The sequence below is a fragment of the Crocuta crocuta genome, unplaced genomic scaffold (genome assembly GCF_008692635.1).
Source record: "Crocuta crocuta isolate KB4526 unplaced genomic scaffold, BGI_CrCroc_1.0 scaffold658, whole genome shotgun sequence".
Lineage (NCBI taxonomy): Eukaryota > Metazoa > Chordata > Mammalia > Carnivora > Hyaenidae > Crocuta > Crocuta crocuta.
In genome coordinates, this window is record NW_027530509.1 from 205,912 (window position 1) to 230,090 (window position 24,179).

The 24,179-nt window shown below is 36.9% G+C and overlaps 3 long non-coding RNA genes across 3 annotated transcripts; 2 read left to right on the forward strand and 1 right to left on the reverse strand.

Moving 5' to 3' along the window:
- Positions 1-409: 409 nt before the first annotated feature.
- Positions 410-4,192, forward strand: LOC144233970 (uncharacterized). Its single transcript, XR_013335817.1, has 2 exons — positions 410-644; positions 3,210-4,192. It is a non-coding gene; the product is annotated as an uncharacterized LOC144233970 (long non-coding RNA).
- Positions 4,193-4,712: 520 nt separating this feature from the next.
- LOC144233971 (uncharacterized) lies at positions 4,713-21,286 on the reverse strand. Its single transcript, XR_013335818.1, has 3 exons — positions 21,202-21,286; positions 20,310-20,406; positions 4,713-5,026 (listed from the first exon to the last, which is right to left on the reverse strand). It is a non-coding gene; the product is annotated as an uncharacterized LOC144233971 (long non-coding RNA).
- A 104-nt stretch (positions 21,287-21,390) lies between these two features.
- On the forward strand, positions 21,391-22,577 carry LOC144233972 (uncharacterized). The gene is made up of 2 exons (XR_013335819.1): positions 21,391-21,481; positions 22,261-22,577. It is a non-coding gene; the product is annotated as an uncharacterized LOC144233972 (long non-coding RNA).
- The last annotated feature ends 1,602 nt before the right edge of the window (positions 22,578-24,179 follow it).

Consider the following 24,179-nt stretch of genomic DNA (forward strand, 5'->3'; position numbering starts at 1 on the left):
GGCTCTGTGCTGACTGCCAGCTCAGAGCCTGGAGCCTGTTTCAGAGTCTGTGACTCCCTCTCTCTCTGACCCTCCCCTGCTCACGCTGTCTCTCTCTCTCTCTACTAGAAATAAATAAAACATTAAAAAAAAATTTAAAAAACATTTTATTTAAAAATTGTAAGAGAAATGTGCTTATCTTCTGATTAGCTAGCCAGTGTAGCAATAGTTTTAAGACTGGAATCCATTTTAGTGTGGATGTGAGGAGAATTAGCCACATCTTTCTACCACATTATACTTCTGAGATGGTTTCTCAGACATCAGATTGAGAACCATTGGTGCTTTTCAGATATGTCATTAGGTTTCTCCCAATACCTCCCTGCTGGAAGTAAGACTGGCTCGAAAAATGCAGAGCTAGTGCTCAGGGGATTGGAATTGGAGTAAACTGATTTCACAGATCAGGTAGGAACTCAGCAACATGGTCTATGAAAAGCAGTGGAACTGTAAATTGCTAGTAACATCCTGTGCTGTTGTTTCTCTAGGTTTCAGTGGACAAGGTCTTAAAGACCCTGAAAGAAAATGCCAATAAAGCCAAAAGTTTACTCCTCACTACCATACCTCAGATAGGGTCCATGGAATGGTCAGAAACCCTCCAGAACCTGAAGGTAAGTATCCTCAGCCATCTGCAAGCAGACCCTTCTATAGACTTTCAGCTGCCTTTTCTCCTCTATTTTCACTTCACCTTGTTTAGCTCATCATATATTTTATACTACTCTAGAAGTTCTCTACAAGTTTTCATGCTCTTTACTACCATACGAAAATTGAGGAGTTTTGTATTTTGGCTAATGATGCAAGACTGTTGAAAGTTGAGGTGGGAAGATTACGTTTTATTATCTAGTCTGCCAGGTTCTAAACACTGTCATGCTTTGCAAGGTATCGGTAAGTCCTACTTTAGCAGATTGATAGTGCTTGTTCCGCACATGGCTTACATTGTTGACAAAGGTGGGTGCTGTTTGGCAGACCCATGCAAAGTTTAAAGCCAAAACACTAACACAGCATTACCAAAATGGTGCCAAGGAATGTCTACATAGGGTTGATGATGTATCAAACTAAGACAGTGGTTAATGATAAACATGGGATGGGTTGTAGATTGGTAGCTTTTTAACTCTGGTAGTAATTCCCAGAATATAATTTAAACAGACTGCTAAACTCAGAGACTCATGATTTTTATTTGGACATTTTGTGACTCTCTCGATTAATTAACCACATTGGATAAGGAATTGCCTCAAATTGATTGGATATTACATTCCCCTAGTATCCATAGAGGGTAACTAGTGTGTCATAAGGTCTAGAACACACCTCTGCTCTTGGATCTTATGACAAGTAGTTGAGAGAAGATTTGAAAAGTTGATAAAAGCCTTCCCTACCTGAACTGCTAGCAGCAAGGAGCCCTGGAGAGCCACCATTTTAGTGTGATGAAGACACTGCATGGTAGTCAATGATTGACAGCTGCTGGGCATGGAGGAACCACGATTTAGAGTGGATGCTGACTACGTGGTATAAATTCTCCACCACAGCTGATTTCAAGCTGTCCACACAAAGCCACTGATAGATACACAGAGCTGGTTCTTGCAGACTGATACAGAAGGCTGCAGCACACCCTGTAACAAGGTGTCTCTCAGCCTTAAGGACTGGCAAAGTCAGAAATACTAGAATTTGTATTCTATTTTCCCACTAGACTTCTAGTCCATAAGGGACAGGAAATACATGTGTTGGTTTCAACCTGTATACTTAGGAGATAAATGCTCTTAATTGAGTAAATGATAGCCCTTTCCCCCCATGAAGTGTTTCATCATTACTGAAATATAGGCCACCCTTACTATAATTATGAAGAAAAGGGAAACAAAGTAATTTCTAAGAATAGGGAGTGTTAGTCTAAACTGGAAACCGTTACATTTCCCTGAGCTCAGTGCAGGAGGAGCAGCATAACGTTAGCTTTAGCTTGTCTAAACAAGGACGCTATTGATTGTGGGAAATATGACTCATACTTTTGCAGCTGCTGAGGCTAATGTCACCTGCAAAATATGATGGGTTGGTTTTTTTTAGGTTTTCCAACTGACTGTAGTTTGACCATGGTCTTTTGAATTTGAAGATAATTTCCCGAGCAATAAATTTATTATTATTTCAGCCTCATTTTTAAGTAAAAATGCTTGAATCATAGAAATTTATGTTCTTTCTGAGAAGCTTCTGAAAGTATGTAAAAATAGTGTGTTTCTGTAGGTATGCATTTTTAAAGAGGGTTAATGTGTGTAGCTTTCATCAGATTCTCAAGAAAGAAATTAATCATCAGATTCGGAAGAAAGAAAATGAAGAATTGCTGCTCTAGACAAAACTAAGAATCACGGCCTCCATTCTGTCACATTAAGGAACACCATACTAATAACCCCTTATTCTGGGGTTTTCTGGGGTAGCATGTTCATGGAAATGTGTATCATTCATTTGTTCATTTCAGAAACACTTAGTATGTACCCACTATGTGTCCAGCTGTGGTTTATAAAGATACATAAGACTTGATGTAATGAAGATCCTGTTATGTTTGGAGATACTAATACATTAAAATTTCAAGGATTTTTTCCAGTGGGATAAAGGACAGAGATTGTGTTAATTTTAGTCCAGGCTGGAGGTTGGTGCATAAAATGTGTTCTAGTGAATGTGAAAGGGAATAAGATCTGAGAGAATCTGAATGGCCTTTTTGAAATAAACACACTTTACAGGAGAGGAGAGAGAGAGGAACAAAGAGTTACAGGCTATGTCGCAAGTCCTACCTCTGGTTGGTTGTTTCTAAGCTTTGGTGAACATGAGAATTTTCTGAGAAGTGTACACCATGAGTCCTCACTCTCTAAAATCAAAATCTAGTTTAGGGCATCTGGGGGGCTCAGTCGGTTAAGCGCCTAACTTTGGCTCAGGTCACGATCTCGAGGTCTGAGTGTTCAAGCCCTGTGTTAGGCCCTGTGCTGATAGCTCAGAGCTGGAGCCTGCTTCAGATCCTGTGTCTCCTTCTCTCTCTGCTCCTCCCCTGTTCGCACTCTGGCTCTCTCCCTCTTAAAAATAAAGTTTAATGAAAATCTGGTTTGTAATAAGTACTCCAGGTGATTATCCTCCTCCTAAGAATCACTACCTACAGCAAGTGCTTGGTTAACTATAATCTATGCCTGCTTTCTTCCTTTTAGAATACAGCCCAGTTTTCTGTTTTATTACCAAGACATTAAAATAGTGTGGCTGCCTAGAAGACCAGAAGACTTTCCAATTCCAGTCATTTGGGAAATTTCTGCTTAACTTGGAAAAAACACGTAAAGACATGCAGCTCTCATGCCCCCGCCTGCTAAGGAAGAACGTGACAAGACATGCACATATCAGAGATGCCTTCTAGAAGGTTTTGACTGCTTCAGAAAACAGAAAGAAAGCAAATCACCAGTAAACATGTGGAAAAATTCTTACACTTCAGAAAAAATGTGAGAAATTCTTATACTTTAGAAAAAAAGACAAGACTCCATTTACCCTTCCTCCAATAAATTTGTAATGATAAAGGGTGGGAGGTGACATCCAGTTTCCCATGTTACCAAGGAAATAAGAAGAACTAGAATTTTTGGCTATTTATTGGTGTAACTGAAAATTCATACAGTCTTTCTAGAGGGCAGTTTGGTGAAATGTATCAAAGGTCTTAAAAATACTTAACACCCTTGTGCTGGTTACTCTACTCCTAGGACTTTATCTTTAAAAAATTATCAGAGATACAAGGAATTATGTATAAAGAAGGATGTTTAATATAGTTTTAGTTATAATAACAAATATGTAAAACAATTTGAATATCCAATAGTTGGAGATAAATTTTGACCTGGCTCTAATTAGACTGTGAAGCAGACAACTGAAGATCATGTTTTCACATATTTAATGTCCTCAAGAAATTGTTGCTCTGTCATACGAAATGACAAAAGGATATGTGTAATCATTTTACATTGCTAATTTTGTCTTTAAATTCTTCTTGATGTACAAAAAGGCTAGAAATGAATATATAATCTTTTGTTACTGTATTTGGGGGAGGGAAACAATTTTCTTTATATTTTTCTGTGTCTTCACATTTTTCTACAGTGAATATAATCAGATGGTAAATCTGTCTTAAAAATAAATAAAAAAGATCCAGTTCCTGAAAACATATACGCGTATTGATACAAAATTTAAGATGATAATTCTAAGAAGAGTTCTGTTTGAGTTCCATTTTCATTTTGTTAAAGAAGAGGATTGCAAATGACGTACAGTCAAACGATATTTGGGCTTGCCACAACTAGAGAAAAGTTGGGTGTTTAATATAGTCTTAAACTATGTAAGAGACTATATACACACATTATAGTGTGTCAGGTAGTTTTAAAATTAATTTTTAATCTTTGTTTCTACTTTTTATGAGTTGAATTATTTTACAGGAGTTAGTGCTTTGGATTTTTTCATAAAATAGAAGCTTGCTTCTTACACTGCTTTATGTTGTTAGTTTTATAGGAATGTGTTTTGTTTTCTGTCATAGGGAGATAATTTTTTTTTTTCCTCAGAATTATTACTTTTCACTGTGGTCTGTTACTGGGTCCTTTAGTGATACATCCTGTCTGTTTACAGTCTGTAAAGTCCATGTGTTTGTGTCTAGGAGATTGTCTTCAAGATAATAACCTGCTAATTATAAACAATAAAATAAATCAGTTACCCCCCAGCATTAAAACATGGAGCAGTTTGGGTTACATGTGATTATGACTCTCTCATTCTCCAATACATTGATTCAACTCAACTCTGGTTCTGCATTAGAGATGCACAGATGACCTAATGAATCTGACCCAGGGTTCTCTGGGTCTGTAACTCCTGATTCACTACTACTCTACTCTGTAATACTATACCTTCCTTTCCTAGATTCTTAGTAGTTGTCCGAGGATATCAAGGCAAAAACATGTGGGCATTTTTCTTGCTGCCTTCAGAAAGTACAGGTATCCCCAACGACTTTCTATCCCTAGAAATATAATACAAGCCAATATGCAATTTTAAATCTAGAAGCTACATTTTAAAAAATGCAATTAATAATATATTTAATCTATCCAAAATATGTCAACATGTAATCAATAGCAAAAAGTCAAAAAATTTTACACATCTTTTGCAAATACTAAATCTTTGGAATCAGGTGTGTATTTTACTCTTAACAGCACATCTCAAATCGGATGTTAAATTTTCATTAGAGATAATTTGATGTTATTAAATTTTATAAATTTCACTATGAAAAAGTAGATCCACATACCCATCATTGCAAGTATACTGAAACATACCAATTTTTAAATTTAAGTTACATACTAAAATTATAAATTCAGTTTCTCAATCAAGTTTAAGTTTATTTCAAGTGTTCAACAACCATGTGTGTCTAATGGCCACCGTATCAGAGTAGCTCTTAGACTTCAGGTCCAAGCAGGCTGGACCCCCTTTTACTTCTCTCCTTTGTTGTCTCTGCACCTGACTCTGCTCTACCATCAATCTCCTTCATCTGCATCAGTGGCTGGCTGTCCTTCTGTGTTTCCCCAAACACCCTGTCCTATTATAGTACCTGTCACACTGTATTATACTTGTCTGATTGTCCATTTAGCTTAGTGACTGACACAGAAGCATTATTACATATGTTTGTTAAATGTATAAACCCATAAACCCATGATGCTTCTGCCTATTGAAATTTTAGTGATGCTTCCATTTCCATTTCAAATCACTTCTCCCTAGAACTAGAGTCTGGCTTCTTATGTTAACAGTTCAGTTCAGGATAAGGATCATAGTGTCCTGGGCTGGCAGAAGCCAAAAGTCCATGTTTTCCAAGAAGGGAAAGACTATATTTACAGCTATCATGTTAGTGCCTTCATTAATATTACTAAAGCTCTCTACTCTACCCATTCTCTTATATTTTGCCCATTTACGTCACCTTGTTATCTTGGCAGAGGTAGGGGTGAGTCAGGGTTTAATACAGTTGAAAAATTCTTAGAATGGAGAAATTAGGAATTCTGGGTATTGACTTTTGAGTTGATAAAAACGCATATATAATTTATTCTGTTACCTTGACAATTATTTACACATTTCTTTTGTTCCTCTTGTCATGTATTCTGTCTTCCCAGGGAGATTGTAGGTTTCTATAAATTATGGATTGATTTAGGTGTCATTCCCAAGGTGCCCATGTCTTAACATTTAATGAACAACAAATAAAAAGTTGTTGGTTTTACCTCAGTCAGTAGTTTAAATGACACACACATAAATTGAACAGCTTGTGATATCAACAGGATCCCGAAGAAATGATTTTTGAAAAAGTACAGACACTGAAATATCTAAGTGTTTCAGAATTAAGCATTTAACCAAAAAAGAGATGTGTGCCTGATTTCATAGGTATTTTATAGCAGAGCACATTTTTTTTTTTTAGAATAAAAACAAAATACATGTGATGATTTCATTTAGGGAAAATTAACAGGAAATTGTCATTGTTTTCAAATGATGCTCTCAGCTTTATAGATGATTCAGGTTTAAAAAGTATACACATCGGAATGTGATGATGCATTTGTTAACTGTTCTTTTTGACCTCATTTTAGATTACAAAATTCCTTCCCCGTAAGAATCAAGACTACAAGGTCTTGATTACTACAAGTAGTAATAGGAAAATCGATTCCAAATGTGTAAGAGAATATAAAGAATAGTAATGAATCGACTACCTGACTTCAAGAATTATCATCTCATAGCCTATATGCTTCTTCTATACTACACTCCACCCATGTTATTTTGAAGCATTTTACAAACATATAATTTCAACCATGCGTATTTCAATGTTAAATCTAAAAGATAACTATTTTTAAGATAGCCACAATGCCATTGGCACACATTTGAAAATAAAATCCCTTAGTGTCAAATATGCAGTGAATGTTCAAAAGTTCACATATCTCCTGATGGCCTGTTTTTTATAGATACATTCTTTATTTGAATCAGGATCCAGTTAAATTCCACATACAGCAACTGGTTGGTATGTATTTTATGTTCCTTTTAATCTCTGAGTTCACTCTCCCTTTCTTGCTGGCTCTTTGTTCTCCCTTTGTCTCCCTCCCCCATCTTTCATGTGTTCTCTCCTGCTCTCTCTCCTTATGGTTTACTTGATGAGGAAACCCAATTTGTCCTAGAGAGTTTCATGTAAATCCATATTCTAGTAACTGCATCTCCATAGGACATAGGGCATAGGACATAATCCTTGGTCTTCTGATTTCCTCTACGTTGATTAGTTGGATCTAGATAGATTTTTTTTTCAAGGCTACTTTAGAGGAGGTGGTATGCTCTTTCATCAGGAGGCACATAATGTCTCATCTCTCTTGGATGTTATTAGTAGCCATCAGCTTTTAATGCCTCTACCCATTAATTTACTTTTTAAATTTTTTTTAGAGAGAGTGTGTGAGTAGGGAAGAGGTGCAGAGGGAGAGAGAGGAAGAGAATCTGTTTTTAAAAATATAACTTATTGTCAAATTAGTTTCCATATAACACCGAGTGTTCATCCCAACAAGTGCCCTCCTCAATGCCCATCACCCGTTTTCCCCTCTCCCGCACCCCCCATCAACCCTCAGTTTGTTCTCAGTATTTAAAGAGTCTTACCATTTGGCTCCCTCCCTCTCTGTAACTTTTCTCCCCTTCCCCATGGTCTTCTGATAAGTTTCTCAAGATCCACAAATGAGTGAAAACATGGCATCTGTCTTTCTCTGACTGACTTATTTCACTTAGCATAATACCAGTTCCATCCATGTTGCTACAAATGGTCAAGTTTCATTCTTTAAGAGAGAATCTTAAGCAGGCTCTATTGCTCAGTGCAGACAGACATGGGGCTCAATCCCATGACCTTGGGATCATGACCTAAGCCAAAATCAAGAGTCAAGTTGGATGGCTCAACCAACCGAGCCACCCAGACACCCCATCTATTAATTAATGTGAATTGCAAAAAAAAAAATGATACTCCAATTCAAAATTATCTCCATTTAAACACATGAAAAGTAAGGTGACAGACTCCCTGTTTAAATTAAGGTTTAAAATATCTTTATAGATACAGAAAGAGCATTCCATAAAATTAAACAAGAAACAAATTCCTTAGAATTTAAGAATGGATCAGATATATACTATGAAATACACATTGGATAAAAGGTTAGAAACAAAGCCAAAGGAAAAGAAAATAGAAGAAATCAACGAGACTATCTTAAAATACTAGGCAGATTTTTTTTTTTTTAAATATTTTTTATTTCTAGGAGAGAGAGAGACAGCGTGAGCAGGGGAGGGTCAGAGAGAGAGGGAGTCACAGACTGAAACAGGCTCCAGGCTCTCAGCTGGCAGTCAGCACAGAGCCCGACGCGGGGCTTGAACCCACGAACCGTGAGATCATGACCTAAGCGAAAGTCGGACACTTAACCGACTAAGCCACCCAGGCGCCCCTAGGCAGATTTTTTAAAGTACTAAATAGTACTGAAGGAAATTTAAATTATAAAATTTTAATAAGTAAAATAAAAGTAAAATAAATTCAATAAAATTGAATTAAATTAAAATTTAAATAATCAAAAACTCAAAAGAGTAATTCAGAATATTAGAACTGGAGATAACATTGGTTAGATGGATTATGAACTAAAGAAAATAAACTCAGAATATACAGAGAAATAGGGGTACCTGGCTGGCTCAGTCGGTATATCATGTGACTCCTAATCTCGTGGTTGTGAGTTGAATTCAAGCCCCATGTTGGGTGTAGAGCTCACATACAGAATAGAATATAACAGAAATAAAGAGATGGAAAATATGACAACTTGAAATGTAAAGCATAGCAGAAGTTCCAATGTAGATCTTACTTTTGGAATACATGTTCCAAAAAGAGGAAATAAAGATGGGCAGCATTACTCGGACTCTCAGCATGACAGCCTGAAGAACTCTGTGGACTCACTCAGCAGCAAACCCAGTGAAAATTATTTTAGAACAACCAGCTAAAATTGCTCAGTATGGCTGATGAACACACATCTGAATAAACACACATTCAAGAGAATTTATTAAAATGTATAAAGAACCATGACAGTCTGGTATTTGAACTGAGAATCAATCTGCTTCCTCCTTCCTTTCAACTGAGCAAGATAGAAACTTGAGGCTGGCACAGGCAAAAGCACAATCTCACCTCCCCTAGTTCCCAGTTGGAGAGCTAGCAACCCAGGAGGGGCAAAAAAGTCAGTATTTCTGATCCTGTACCCACCTATCTGCTTCTGAGGCTAAGTTATAGGTAAGCATAGGTGAGAGGTGGAGTTTTTCTTCTTCCACCCACTCCCTAAGGAGCTCTACCCTGGGTGGGTGTTGCTGAGAATACTGGGACCCCAATCCTCTTTCCACCAGCCTGGTGGAGAATCAAGCCAAAAAAAAAAAGCTGAAGATCCTGCCCACCACCACCACAGAGCACTCAGCTCCTAAACTGGGAATGTCATTGAAAGAGAAGCTTGCCATTGTCCTTGTTTCCACTTCCATAGCCATGACCCCAAGACTTTGCCTGGAGGGAGAGTAGGCAATAAACCTTTTCCTAAAGGAACTGACTTTATTTGCCAGAGAGTGTGGAGAAGTTCAAGCCTAAGGGTGCCCTCCAAAACTACCTTCACTATTAGTGAAAGAAGTACTGAAGGGCAATTGGGATGACATTGGTAGAATCATTGGACATACTAGCTAAACTGTAGGCCAGCTAGTATGCAGGAGAGAACCTGGAAGAACATAGCTACAGGAAACTGTCTAGGGTCAGAACAAATATGAATATCTGACTTCCAGAACTATCCCTTCAAAGGAGTCTGAATTTGTTTGGTTTAGTTGGTGAGCAATTTATGCCCCAGGGTACTGATCAAAAGCCATAAAGAAATCACCCAGCAATTAGTAGTGTTTAACAGCTGCGTATGATCAGCAAAAGAGACAACCCAAGAGAACCTTGAAAAAAACCACTGTTAACCCAGGGTGACTGTGCACATAACCCAAAGATATGTTCTCTGAAGAGCAATATCAGAAGCTTATCAGTGCAAGAGAGAAATAGACTATTAAAATAATGGTACCAAATAAAAAACAAGCAAATAACAAGCACCAGAGGGGAGGCACCAGTACCCAGAGTTGCCAAAATATATTATCTAAAATGTCCAGAATCCAACAAAAATGATTAGTCATGCAAGGAAACAGGAAAGTATGACCCATACCCTGGGGGTACAAAAAGGCAGACAACATAAACTGCCTAACTGCCTATAGAGCAACCAGATGTCAAACTTAACAAAGTCTTCAAAGTAGTCATTATAAACATGTTCAAAGAACTTAAGGGAGCCATGACTAAAGAGTGAAAAAAGGAATGATGAACATGTTGCAGCAAATACAGGGTATCAATAAAGAGATAGGAATTATAAAAAAGAACCAAATGGAAATTCTAGACTAGAAAAGTACAATGACTAAAGTGAAAAATTCATTAAAGAGGCTCAACAGTGTGTGTGATTAAGAAATAATTAGTAGTGCGGTCCCCGGTGGCTTAGTCAGTTGAGTGTCCAACTCCTGATCTCTGCTCAGGGCATGACCTCATGGTTCCTGAGATGAAGCCCCTGCATCAGGCTCTTCTTGGAAATCTCTCTTCCTCACTCTCTACCTCCTACCCCACTCATGCTCACTCTCTCAAAATAAAGAAATAAAATTATATATAAAAAAACAAATAGTTAGCAAATGTGAATAAAAATAATAGAGATTATGCAACCTGAAGAGCAGAGAGAGAAAAGAATGAAGAAAAATGAACAGAGTTTCAGGAAAATATGGACACTCTTAACTAAAGCAATATTTGAAGAAATAATGGCTGAACAACATCTCAAATTTACTGAAAAACAAATTGAGGAAGCTCAACAACTCCAAGCAGGAAAACAAAGATTCACAAATAAAAACATCATAGTAGAAATTCTGAATGCCTGGATGGCTCAGTGGGTTAAGCATTGATTCTTGATTTTGGTTCAGGTCATGATCTCATGGTTTGTGGGTTTGAGCTCTGCACTGACAGTAAGAAAACTGTCACCCTCTCTCTCACCATCTCTCTCCACCCCTCCCCTGCTCATATGTGCCCTCTCTCTCTCTCTCAAAATAAATAAACTTTTAAAAAATTCTGAAAGAGCCAAGCACAGGGAGAAAATTGACAGGAGTAAGAAAAAGATGACTCATTAGCAAGGGAACCTCAAAGTTATTAAAATATGACATCTGTAGCAGAAACAACGGAGACCAGGAAATGATGGTAATTCAAATAATATATTTGAAGTGCTCAAAGTAAGAAACTGTTAACCGAGAATCCTATATTCAGCAAATCTATCTTTAAAAAATAAAAGTAAATGAAAGATACTCCCAGATGAACAAAGAAAATCTGCTGTTAGCAGACCCTCCTTCCAAGAAATTCTACAGGAAGTTAGTCAGACTGAAAGTAAGTGACCCCCCCCAATGGTAATTAAATTCTTATGAAAAAACAAAGAGCACTGGTAACAGTAATTATGTCATTAAAAAAAGACAACATAAATCATTTTTCTCCTTTCTTCTCTTACCAATTTAAAAAGCAACTGTACAAATCAATATGTATATAATGTATTCTTGGACCTATAATACATACAAATGTAATATGTTTGCTAACAACAGCACAAAAGGTATGGGGTGGGCAGTTATATTGGGCTAAGGAAATAACTCCAAATGGTAACTTGATTCTGCAAGAATAAATGAAGAGAATCAGAAATGATAAATAAGGTTAATACCACAAAAGCTATAAATGTGTACTTGCTCTCCTTCTTATAATTAGTCTAAAAGACATAAAATTATATAATTATAATCATGCATTGGGTTTGTAACATGTATAGATGTAATATGTATACCAATAATAACAGAAAACAGAGAAAAGGGAATGGAGCTATTTAACAGTAATGTTTCTAAATTTCACTGGAATTAATTTATATAAATACAAAGCTGATCCTGGTAAGTTAAGATGTATATCATAAGCCTAGAGCAATCAGTAAGAAAGTTACTAAAAAAATATATAGTATATGATAAGCACAGGGGTTGTATGGAAGCGATGAATCATTATATTATACACCTGAAATCAACATTACACTACATGTTAACTGTAATTTAAATAAAAGCCAAAAAAATAGTATAAAGACTATTAAAAATTAAAATGGTACACTAGATAATATTAGTTTAATGCAAAAGAGACCAGTAAAGAAGAAATAAGAAATAAAGGAACTAAAAAGATATGAGACATTTAAAAAACATAAAGTGGCAGATATAAATCCAAATATATCAAGAATAACATTAAATTTGGCTAAATTAAATAATTTGATTAAAAGGCAGAGACTGTCAGACTAGATTAAAGATCCACTCTATACTGTCTACAGAAGACACAATTTAGATTCAAAATACAAAGACTTAAGCAAATGAACGGAAAGGGGTGTATGATGCAAACATCGACAAGAAAAGCTGGAGAGGCTATAATGTCAGAAAAGAAACAGACTAAAAACATTCTGGGGTGGCTCAGGCAGTTGAGCGACTGACTTCAGCTCTGGTCATGATCTCACAGTTGTGAGTTCAAGCCCTGTGTCGGGGGCTATGTGCTGACCATCATGGGACCTGGGGCTCGCTTTGAGTTGTGTCTCCCTCTCTTCTGCCCTTCCCCTGCTCATGCTCTGTCCCTCTCTCTCTCTCTCTCTCAAAATCAAATAAACATTAAAAATGTTCTAGAGGGATGGGTGGAATAAGTGAATGGGAATAAAGAGTACATTTATCATGATGAGCACTGAGTAATGTACAGAATTGTTGAATCACTACATTGTATACCTGAAACTAATATAACATTGCATGTTAACTATACTGGAATTAAAATAGAAAACCTAATAAAAAGTGTTGCTAGAGATAAAAAGAGACATTTTATAATGACAAAAAAGTCACCCTGTGAAGAAGCTATAACAATTATAAATATACATGCACGTAATAACAGAGCAGGAAAATACACAAGGCAAAACAGAGAAATGGAAGGAGAAATTGACAAGTCAACAATAATAGTTGAAGATTTCAATACCCACTTCCAATAATGGATAGAACAACTAAACTAGCCAGAAGATCAACAAGGAAATAGAAGACTTGGGCAACACTACAAATCAACCATTTATACAATGGTCCTAAAACAGGAACAGAATACATTTTCTTCCCAAGTGTATATGAGCTATTCTCCAGAATAGATCATAGACCATAGAAAACTCAGTGAATTTAAAGTATAGAAGACAAAAGTAATTAAAGGATTGTTTTAATAAAGTATACAGAATAGAAATCATTTTAGAAAATGAAGGATAATTATATAAAAATGTGTTTTTCTTTTTTTAAATTTTATTTTAAATAGTTTATTGTCAAGTTGGTTTCCATATAACACCCAGTGNTTCCCTGACACTTCTCCAAAGAGGATATCTAGATGAATAGGTTTTTCAACATTAGGAATCAACAGCAGACAGAAAACTGAAAAATTTAGAAATATATAGATATCAAACAACACACTTCTAAATAATCAATGGGCCAAAGAAAAACTCAGAAGGGAATTTTAAAAATCTCAAAAACATCTCAAAGTTGAGATGAATAAAAATGGAGACACACACCAAAACTTAATGGATGTAGGAAAACCAGTGTTCACAGAAACATTTGAAGAAGAAAGAAAGATCCCAAACCAATAACCTCACCTCCCACTTTAAAATACTGGAAAAAGAAGAGCAAAATAAACCTAAAGCAAGAAGAAGAAAGGAAATAGCAGATCAGAGTGGAAATTAATAAAAAATGAAAAAGAAAAAATATAGAAAATCAATTAAAAAGCTGATTTTCTTAGAGAACAACAAAACTGATGAAACTATAGCTTGATTAATAAAGACAAAAGAGATGGCAAACTGCTGGAATTAGAAATGAAAGAAGAGACACTCCTACTGTTCTTATAAAAAGGGCTATAAAAGGATACTATGAGCAACTGTACGCCAACAAATTAGATAGCCCAAATAAAGTAGGCAAATTCCTGGAAACACACAAATTTCCAAAATGTTTCAAGAAGAAAAAGATAATCTGAACAGACCTACAATAAGAGATTAAATTAATAACAAACACACTATCCACAATGATTATTTCAATAGATACAGAGAAAACATTTGACAAAATTCAACATCCTTTCAACTGTCAATAAGGTAGGAATTGAAAGAAATTACCTTAACATAATAATGACCATATATGAAAAGCCTACAATTAACAGCATACTGAACAGTGAAAAATGGAAAGTTGATCCTGAAACTGAAAAATCAGCAAGATGCCTATTCTTTTTACTTCAACGTAGTACTAGAAGTCTTAGCCATTGTAATTAAACAAGAAAATAAAGTAAAAGGCATCCAAATTAGAAAGAGAGAAGTAAAATTATCTCTGCAGATGGCACAGTCTTACATGCAGAAAACTATCTAAAGACTTAAAAAACCTATGAGAATACATTAATTCAGTACAGTGTTATAATACAAAGTCAATATAGAAAAATCAATTGTTTCTATACACTAACAATAAACTATGCAGAAATAAAAGTCCCATTTGCAATAGCCTCAAAAATAATAAAAATTCTTTGAAATAAACTTAACTAATGAGATGAAAGAGTTATATACCAAATACTTCAAAACACTGAGAAATGAGGGGTGCCTGGCTGGCTCAGCCAGTAGACCATGCAGCACTTGATCTCAGGGCCGTGAGTTTAAGCCTTGCACTGGGCATGGAGCCTACTTGAAAGAGTTGATAAATGACATTAAAGAAGACATAAATTAATGGAAAGACATATTATGTTCATGGATTAGAAGATCTGATATTATTAAAATGTCCATGCTACCCAAAGTGATCTACCAATTCAAAGCATTCCCTATCAAAATCCTATGGGTTTTTTTTTTCACAAATAAAAAAAATCCTAAAATTCATATAGAACCACAAAGAACATAGAACAGCCAAACAATCTTGAAAAAGAACAAAGCTAAAGGCATCACAGTCAAATGGGACTACATCAAACTAAAAAGCTTCTGTGCAGCAATGAAAACAATTAGCAGAGTGAAAAGGCAAACTATGGAATGTGAGAAAATATGTGCAAACCATATATCTGGTAAGGGGTTAATATCCAAAATATATAAGCAACTCCTACAGCTCAATAGCAAAAAAAAAATCAAAACTCAATTTTAAAATGAGCTAAGGACTGTGCTGACAGCTCAGAGTCTGGAGCCTGCTTCGGCTCTGTGTCTCCCTCTCTCTCTGCCCCTCCACTGCTCATGCTCTGTCTCTCTCTCCCTCAAAATAAACATTTAAAAAAATGAACTAAGGAGTTGAACAGACATTTCTCTAAAAGAAATAAGGCTATCAGGTATTGAAAAATGCCCCAACATCACTAATTATTAGGGAATGCAAATCAAAACAATAAAATATCACTTCACATTTTTCAGGATGGCTAATATAAAAACAAAAAACCTACAATTGTGGGTGAGGATACAGAGAAACTGGAACCCTTGTGCACTGTTGGTAGGAAGCAAAATGGTGTAACCACTACAGTAAACAGAATGGAGTTTAAATTTTAAATAAAAATAAGATCCTGCAATCCCGCTTTTGGATATTTATCCAAAAGAATTGAAAGAGAATATTAGCATTCCCATGTTCATTGCACCACCATTCACAATTGTCAAGATGTGAAAATAACATAAATGTTCATCAACAGATGAATAAAGAAACTGTGGTATACACATACAGTGGAAAAGAAGGAAATTCTGCCATATGCAACAACATGCATGAACCCTGAAGACATGCTAAGTGGAATAAACCAGTCACAGAAAGACAAAAATTGCATGATTTGACTCACATGAGATATCTAAAAAAGTCAAATTCATAGAATCAAAATATTTAACTGTGGTTTCCAGGGGCTAGAGAAAGGAGAAAATATGAATTATTATTTAAAAAGTTTTTAATGTTTATTCATTTTTGAGAGACAGAGAGTACAGAGCATGAGTTGGGGAGGCAGGGGGAGACACAGAATCCAAAGCAGGCTCCAGGCTCTGAGGAACTGTTAGCACAGAGCCTGGTATAGGGCTCAAACTCAAGAGCCGTGAGATAATGACCTGAGCCAAAGTCGGACACCCAACCAAGCTACCCAAGCACCCTGAAAATGTGAATTATTAATCAACATCCATAAAGTGTCAGTTAAGCAAGATAAATAAGTTCTAGAGATCTGCTGCACAACATTCTATCTATAGTCAACAATATTGTATAGTTAAAATTTTGTTACGAGGATAAATCTTATGTTAAATGTTCTAAAATTAAAGTTTTTTTTGTTTTTTTTTTTTAATTCTAAGATGGGTCTCACTGGGTTAGAATTAGTGTGTTAACATGGCTATGTTCCCTTTTGAGGCTCTAGGGGATAATTTGTTTCTTGCCTTTTCCACTCTCTAGAGGTCACCCACATTCCTTGGTTTATTACATCCTCCTCTTGAAAGCCAGCAACATTAAGCTGCGTCTTTTTCACAATGCCATCTCTCAGGTTCTCTATGTTCTGCCTCACTCTTTTATTTATAAGAATTATGATACATTGGGCCCATCTGGATAATCCAAAATAATCACTCTATAAATGGCAGACTGAATAATGTCCCCCCAAATATCTGGGCCTGAATTTCTGGAATCTATGATGGTTACTTTATATGGAAAAAGGGACTTTGCATATGTAATTAAGGATCTTGAAATGAGGACATTATCCTGGATTATCTGGGTAAACTCTAAATACAATCACAAGTGTTCTTAGAAGAGAGACTGACAGAGATTTGACAACGGGAAGATGAAAGTCATATGATGATGGAGGCAGAGATTAGAGAGACAGCCTTTGAGGGTAGAAGAGGGGGCTACAAGTCAAGGAATACAAGTGGCCACTGCAAGATGAAAGAAAGCAAGGTATAGGACTTTCCCCTCAGAGCCTCCAGAAAGAATCAGCCCTACATTTTCACTCCAGCCCACTGAAACTTACTTCATTTGGCCTTCTGACTTTCAAAATTGTAAAAGGATAAATTTGTGGTGTTTTAAGTTACTAAGTTTATGGTGACTTGTCATAGCAGCAATAGGAAACTAATACCTCATCTCAAGGTCTGCTGACTGCCAACCTTAATTCCATCTCCAACCTTAATTTTATTTTGCCTCATATCCTAACATATTCACAGGTTTCAGAGACTGGGACATGGACATCTTGTTGGGAGGAGCATTATACTGCCTACTACAACCTGACATATGCTGAAAATAAATTCCAGGTTGATAAAATATGTAAGTGTCAATAATAACTGAATATATAGGAATATCTGTGCATATATCCTTGGGTGTGTAAAATACCTTAAACAAGAAAACAAAGTTGTAAGAAAGACATCTTTTTAAAAGGGTTGTCAGTACATTTGTTTCCATCAAAAAATTTAAATTCTGTAGGTTGAATAATACCAGATACAAAGTAATAATACAAGTAACAAGTTGGTAGACAACATTCGTAATGTGTATAACAGAGGAATAATAGCCTCAGAGGAAAAAAAAGAAAGAAAGAATATGGGTTTGAATATACGAAACAGATAAATGTATAACTACGTTCTAAGGGCATATTATACTAGTGAAAATTGAAAACAGCTTAAATGTCCACCTATAGGGGAATGATTAAATAAATGGCACATTAATCCATATACTAGGCTACCTGCAGCAGTTTAAAAGAATAGAAAAAAATCTTTCTGACCTACGAAAAGTCTCCAAGACATATTGATATTTTAGCCAGTTGAATGTATGCTTTATGATGCTATTGGCGGGGGAGGCAACATGCACCAAAGCCATAAGTCATAAAGGCTCGGCCTCACCTTTAGGATGATATCAGCAGTTAACCTCTGGGAAGAAGAGTAGCAGTAAAGGAAATTACTAGTTTTGGTCTATATTATTTGAATGCAAATCCACTTAGGTATAAACTGCATAATACTGTTTAAAGCACAGAGTTTTGTATTGTATATCATGGTATCAGTGACCCATTTTCCCATTTAATAAATGAAATCCAAGGGGATGGGACTTACTACTAATGCTAAATTCTGTGCTGATGAGAAAATAAATTCTTCCTGCTTCAGGCCCAGCCTGATCTTTCTCTGGGAATTACACTGGGGAAACTGAAGGCCTGAGTCAGAGAAGTGTGTGTGTGTGTGTGTGTGTGTACACTACTGCTTTAATTTATATCATTAATGTCTAATCCAAACAACAACTCTGCAAAATAGTCACCCTTGTACCGATTTTACAAATCAGGAAACTAAGGCTTAGCTAAGGCCTAACTGAATTACTTACCCTGATGTTTTCTTTTTTCTCTTTCTGTTAATGCGATTTTGACAGTTGCCGAATTCTTACAAAATGGAATGTGGTCAGTTCTAAGAAAACCTCCTGCTACCAGTGCTTGGCTTATTTTATTAGTTATTTATTTGTATTAGACGGTTCAAACACTTGTTTTTAAAACTGGTAGCAAATTGTGTTCTGTACAAAATTAATCTCCCTTCACATACCCCCAGATACTTACGTCCTTCCCCGGAGGCAACAGTCAACAACATTTTGCATGTCTTTCCAGAAATATTCTATGTATATACAAATACTTCAACATTTAAGTTGCATTATTTTACACACATTATCCGGTGCCACTCTGTTTTCTCAACAATGTATCTTGAAAATCACTACATTTTTGCTAAATTTGCTGAATTCTGTTTACTAGCTATATGTTACTAATTTTAGGGAAGCCTCAAAATTTAATTGCTCCTTCTCCATTTATGACCATTGGAAAAGTCTGATATCTTTTGTCATTACAAAACTACAGTTACTGTTCTTACACATGGGCCATTCTGCACATGTGCAAATATACCTGAAGAGTCATTTCTAGAGGTGGAATTACTCAAAGAGATATCCCTTTATATTTTTCATCAATATTGCTAATTTTTCTCTGTGGATGTTACATAATTTTACTCCCTTGCACTACTTATCCACATCCTTTTCAACATTATGGAAATACTTTGTACAGGATGAAAAGAAAGAAAAAGAAAAAGGAAAATTGATCTTATTTACATATACCAGTTACTGAAATTCAGGATTTTTAGCCTTGCTCAGGGGTTGGTTTCCTATAACAGTACTATCTTCTAACTGAAACTGTGAAATCAATTCCCTTCTCTTCTGGTTTCTACAAGATTGATCTACTTCATATAGGGTGGAAATTATTAACTCTGCTCTTCCATATAAAAGACAACTCTGCTTTGGAGCTGAAAGGCCCTTCACAATCCTGGCTCACTTTCTGATGGTATCTTTGGTTGTATGGTGGACCCCATGAACAACTGTCCCTTTCTAAGCTATTTACTTGAGGTACTCTGTTTTGGCAAAAAGAGATACATTTCTCCCCATTTCCCTCTTCCCTCCTTTTATCAATCTCATCTCAAGGGTCCTTAGGGAAACATTTTATTTGATTATTGTTTAGCTTTATGCAAAGTCATTTTCTCAGCTTCCTATCTATAGAGATTCCTTGATTTGTAAAACCAAACCTATTTTGCCTTGCTGCTCCTTCTAAAGCTTAAGAGTATGGCGGCTAATAAAATTTTTTACATGTTAAACTAGCTTTAAAATCAGGCAGCAATTTATCAGACTTCGTTACTTTAGAAGCTGGTAGGTAGAAGGACTCGGGATTTACTTCCCAGGTTGCTAATTTAAAATCTCATCTGTAGCAACAGTTTTCACATGTGAGCCACTGACAACAAAAATGATTCCATTAAATGATTTATAAGAGGGACACTATTTCTCTCCCTTTCTCCCTCCTCACCTCCAATAAAGAAAAAATACTCACTAGCTTCTTCTAGGTAGACTAATAGGCTGATTCGTTCTTATTGAAAAATATTTTTGGTGATCTTTACCAAATCAAGAAAGATCGACTTGGTTGGGGAACAGGTATGGTTTTAGTCTCTTAATAATTTTCCCCCCTCCATGGAAAAGAAGGACTCTCTTAGGAGAGAACTAGAACAAAACAAGGTAAGATTTATGAAGACCAACACTACCTCCTGTATTGTTATTTTATTTTGGGAATGATGAGCCCTTTACTTCTATTGCCTAGCACAGTGCCTGGCATACAAGAAGTGCTCAGTGATTATTTACTGAATTAATTACGGAATGGGAAGATTACTTACAGTTAGAACTCCCCGCTTTACCTCCTCCTCAGATCTCCCATACATTTTTCCAGTAAAAAAGAGTGCAAGTAGGATCTGGGGCAGCTACATTATCCATCTAAATGGAGACAAATGTTAGGGGCTTATTGTCAAAATGTTCAGAAATACTTGAAAGATAACTTAATCTCAGAGTAGTCCGTAGACAGAAAACTTAAGAGTGACTTTCTCAGTCTTGTTCCTTGGCTGCGGTCTCTCGAGAGAGAAATAGGTCTTTAAGACCAAATTATCTGCAGATAGGGCTGCGGCAACACCAAATTATTATGTCCACTATTTGGTGAACAAACACTTGAGAATTCAGAAAACTACTAAATCGTTTCAAGACAATTCAAAGAAAAAGCTCAACTCCGGAAAAAGTGAGGCCATAATAACATTCATTTAGTAATATATATGCTTATTGCTTATTACTTGAATGTTACTGCTTAAATCACATACGCGAGGCCAGACAGAAGGTGCAAGAGGTGGGGTGCCAGCCCTTCCCGACGGCCCGCGCTGGGGTGCGCGGGGCCCAGAGAGAGCTCCCGGCTGCTTTCCGTCTCGAGACGCGGCAGCGTGCACTACTGCTTTCCCGGTTCCCAATTCGCAGAGACCTGGGCTGGGCGCCAACCCAACCTTGAAAATGCTGCAGTCTAGCAGTGCCTTTTCTATTTTTTATCGTTATTCCCTACCCCTCACTCCCACACCGCCCATGGCTGATGGACTCGGTCGTTTGATCCGTTACCGAGGGAAAACCCCAGTCGCGGAGGTGAGGGGCCGTCCCACACCGTCGCCGCGCTCCGACTGTCTAGATAATACCCCTCCCTCTGTCTTCTTCCGCTCCCTTTCTCGCACCCTCCCTTTTCTCTTTCTCCCTTACTTTTTCAAACCACTGAAAGCAGGAACCCCTCTCGCTGCAGCACCTGTGCGACCCGCGCCCGGCGTGGCGCTTCACTCCCAGATCCCTCCGCGAAGGCGCTGGCGGGCAGGCGTGCGCGCGCTCGGCGTGGGGGGAGACGCGCACGTGGAGCCTCCGCGAGCCCGGGGCTCCACAGAGCGCCGGAGGGAAACGCCGTCTGGCCAGGGGCCCTGGGGCCTCCGAGTTGGCGCCAGTGCTGTGTCTGAGGCGTCCTCACCACAGCGGAACCTGCTGGCTAAGGGTAAGAGAGTGACGTGTGTGTGTGCGTGCGCGCGCTGGAGACTAAGCAAAGGAGAAGAGCGAGCTCCTATAATCGGAGGGGGGGTTGGGGGGGGATGGGTGGTGCGGTTTCGGAGCATGAGGGGGAGGGAGAGCGGGAAACATTTGGAGCAGCGAGCCTTAGTGTTAGGGCTAGAGAGGTTCAAAGAAATGGTGGAGGACAGATATCCAGATGGTGGGAAGGCCTGCAGTGGGGAACCGATTCCCAGTCAGGCGGGATGTACTGGGGAAGGAAGTTCGCGTTTCAGAGGCAGTTGGCCCTCTACTCTAATAGAAAACAAAAAGTAGAAGTGCATTGGTGCAAATAGCAGGATAGGAAGAGCCCATCCCTAAACAGAAACACCAAAAAAGATATGCGTCAGAATTGACTTTGTGGGACGCTGGAAGGTAGTCACAGGTTTACAGCAACCAAGTGAACTCTTGATCAAGAAAAAGATGACTTAAACACAGCATAATGGGGACATCACTAGCGACATTAAAGGAATAAAAGGAATTATAAGAGAAAACTGTGTATAATGTATGCTGACAAGCCTAATAGAAAATTCCCTAGAAACACATAAACTATGAAAACTGACTCAAGGGGGAAAAAAAGAAAATGTAATTAGACTTACAGCAAGTAAAGAAATTGAATCAGTTGTCAAAAACCTCCTGACAAAGAAAAGCCCAGGACCAGATGGTTTCACTAGTGAATTGTATCAAATGTCTAAAGAACAATTAACACCAATCTTTCTCTCTTCTTAGAATAGTGAACACTTCCTAACTCATTTGATGGAGCCAACGTGTAATCCTGTTGCCAAAACCAGGCAAAGACATTACAAGAAATTAAAGATGAAAAAAAAAATCCTCAACAAGGTCTTTGCAAACCAAACCCAGCAGACCGTGATCAAGTGACATTTATCCCAGGAATGCAAGAGTTTTGACATACAAAAATGGATCAGTGTAACATATATTAATAGGATGAAGGAAAAACATACAATCATGTTGATGCAGGAAAAGAATTTGACAAAATCAAGCACTGTTTCATGATAAAACATTCAATAAAGTAGGAATGAACAGAACTTCTTCAGTCTTCAATTAAAGGCACTTATGAAAAAATTACCACTAACATCATAATCATAATGGTGAGAGACTGAAATATTTCCTCCTAATATCAGGCACAAGAAAAGAATGCCTGCTTCTGCTGCTTCTATTCAAAGTGGTATAAGCAACATTGTCCTGAAAAGTTTAACCTGGGCAATTAGCCAAGGGGAAAAAAAAAAAAGAGGAATGAAGCATCCAAACTGGAAAGAAACAAGTAAAACTATTCCTCTTTACAGGTGATATGATCTTATTATATATAGAAAATCCTGGAGATTTTTAGTTTGCTTATATTAAGGCTAATAAATTTAGTGAAGCTGCAGGATAAAGGACCAATATACCAAAATCACTTATATTTCTTTTTTTTAATATGTAGTTTTTACATTTATTTATTTTTGAGAGATAGAGAGACAGAACACAAATGGGGTAGTGGCAGAGAGAGACAGAGACACAGAACTGAAATAGGCTCCAGGCTCTGAGCTGTCAGCACAGAGCCCAATGTGGGCTTGAACTCAAACTGTGAGATCATGACCTGAGCCGAAGTTGGACAGTTAACCGACTGAGCCACCCAGGTCCCTCAAAATCACTTGTATTTCTATACACTAGCAATAAACAATCCAAAAAATTAAGAGAACAGTTAGGTTTTCTGTAGAATCAAAAAGAATAAAATAGGACTGAATTTAACCAAATACATGCAATACTTGTGCACTGGAAAATTTTTAAAAATTCCTGTAATTAAAGACTAAGTGAATGGAAAGACATCCTGTGTTCATGAATTAGAAGACTTAATATTCTCAAGGTGGCAGTAGGACCCAAAATGACCTACATAGGCAATGCAGGCCCCATGAAAATTCCAGTGGCCTTTTATTTACTTTTTTTTTTCTTTTTGGTAGAAATGGAAATGCTGATCCATAAATGTATATGGAGCTGCAAGGGACCCCAGACACAGGCATAAAACAGATTAAAATAATTTTGAAAAAGAACAAAGAGTACTCACACTTCTAATTCTGAAACATAGTAACTACAAAGGTATAGTAACCAAAATAGTGTAGAACTGACATAAAGATAGATGTATATCTAAATGGACTAGAATTGAGAATCTACAAATAAATATCTCTATAGTCAACTGATTTTTTACAAGGATCCCAGATCATCCAGTTATTAAGAGTAGCCTCTTTAACAAATGATGCTAGGGCAATTGGATATCCACATGAAAAAGAATGAAGTTAGAGCCCTACCTTATACTATGTGCAAAAAAAAAAAAAAAAAAACCAAAAAAAAAAACAAAAAACAAAAAAAAANAAATGGATCAAAGACCTAAGTGCAAGATATGAAGCTGTAAAAGTCATAGAAGAAAACAGAGAGGTAAATCTTTAGGACCTTAGATTTGTCCATGGATTCCTAGATATGGCACTAAAAGCATAACAAAAGAAAAACAAGATTGATTACACTTAATCAAAATTAAAGTCTTTTATGCATCAAAAGACACAAGAAAGTGAAAATGACAGCACATAATAAGAAAATATTTGTAAATGATATATATGATAAAGGTCTAGTATCCATAATATACAAAGACCTCCTAG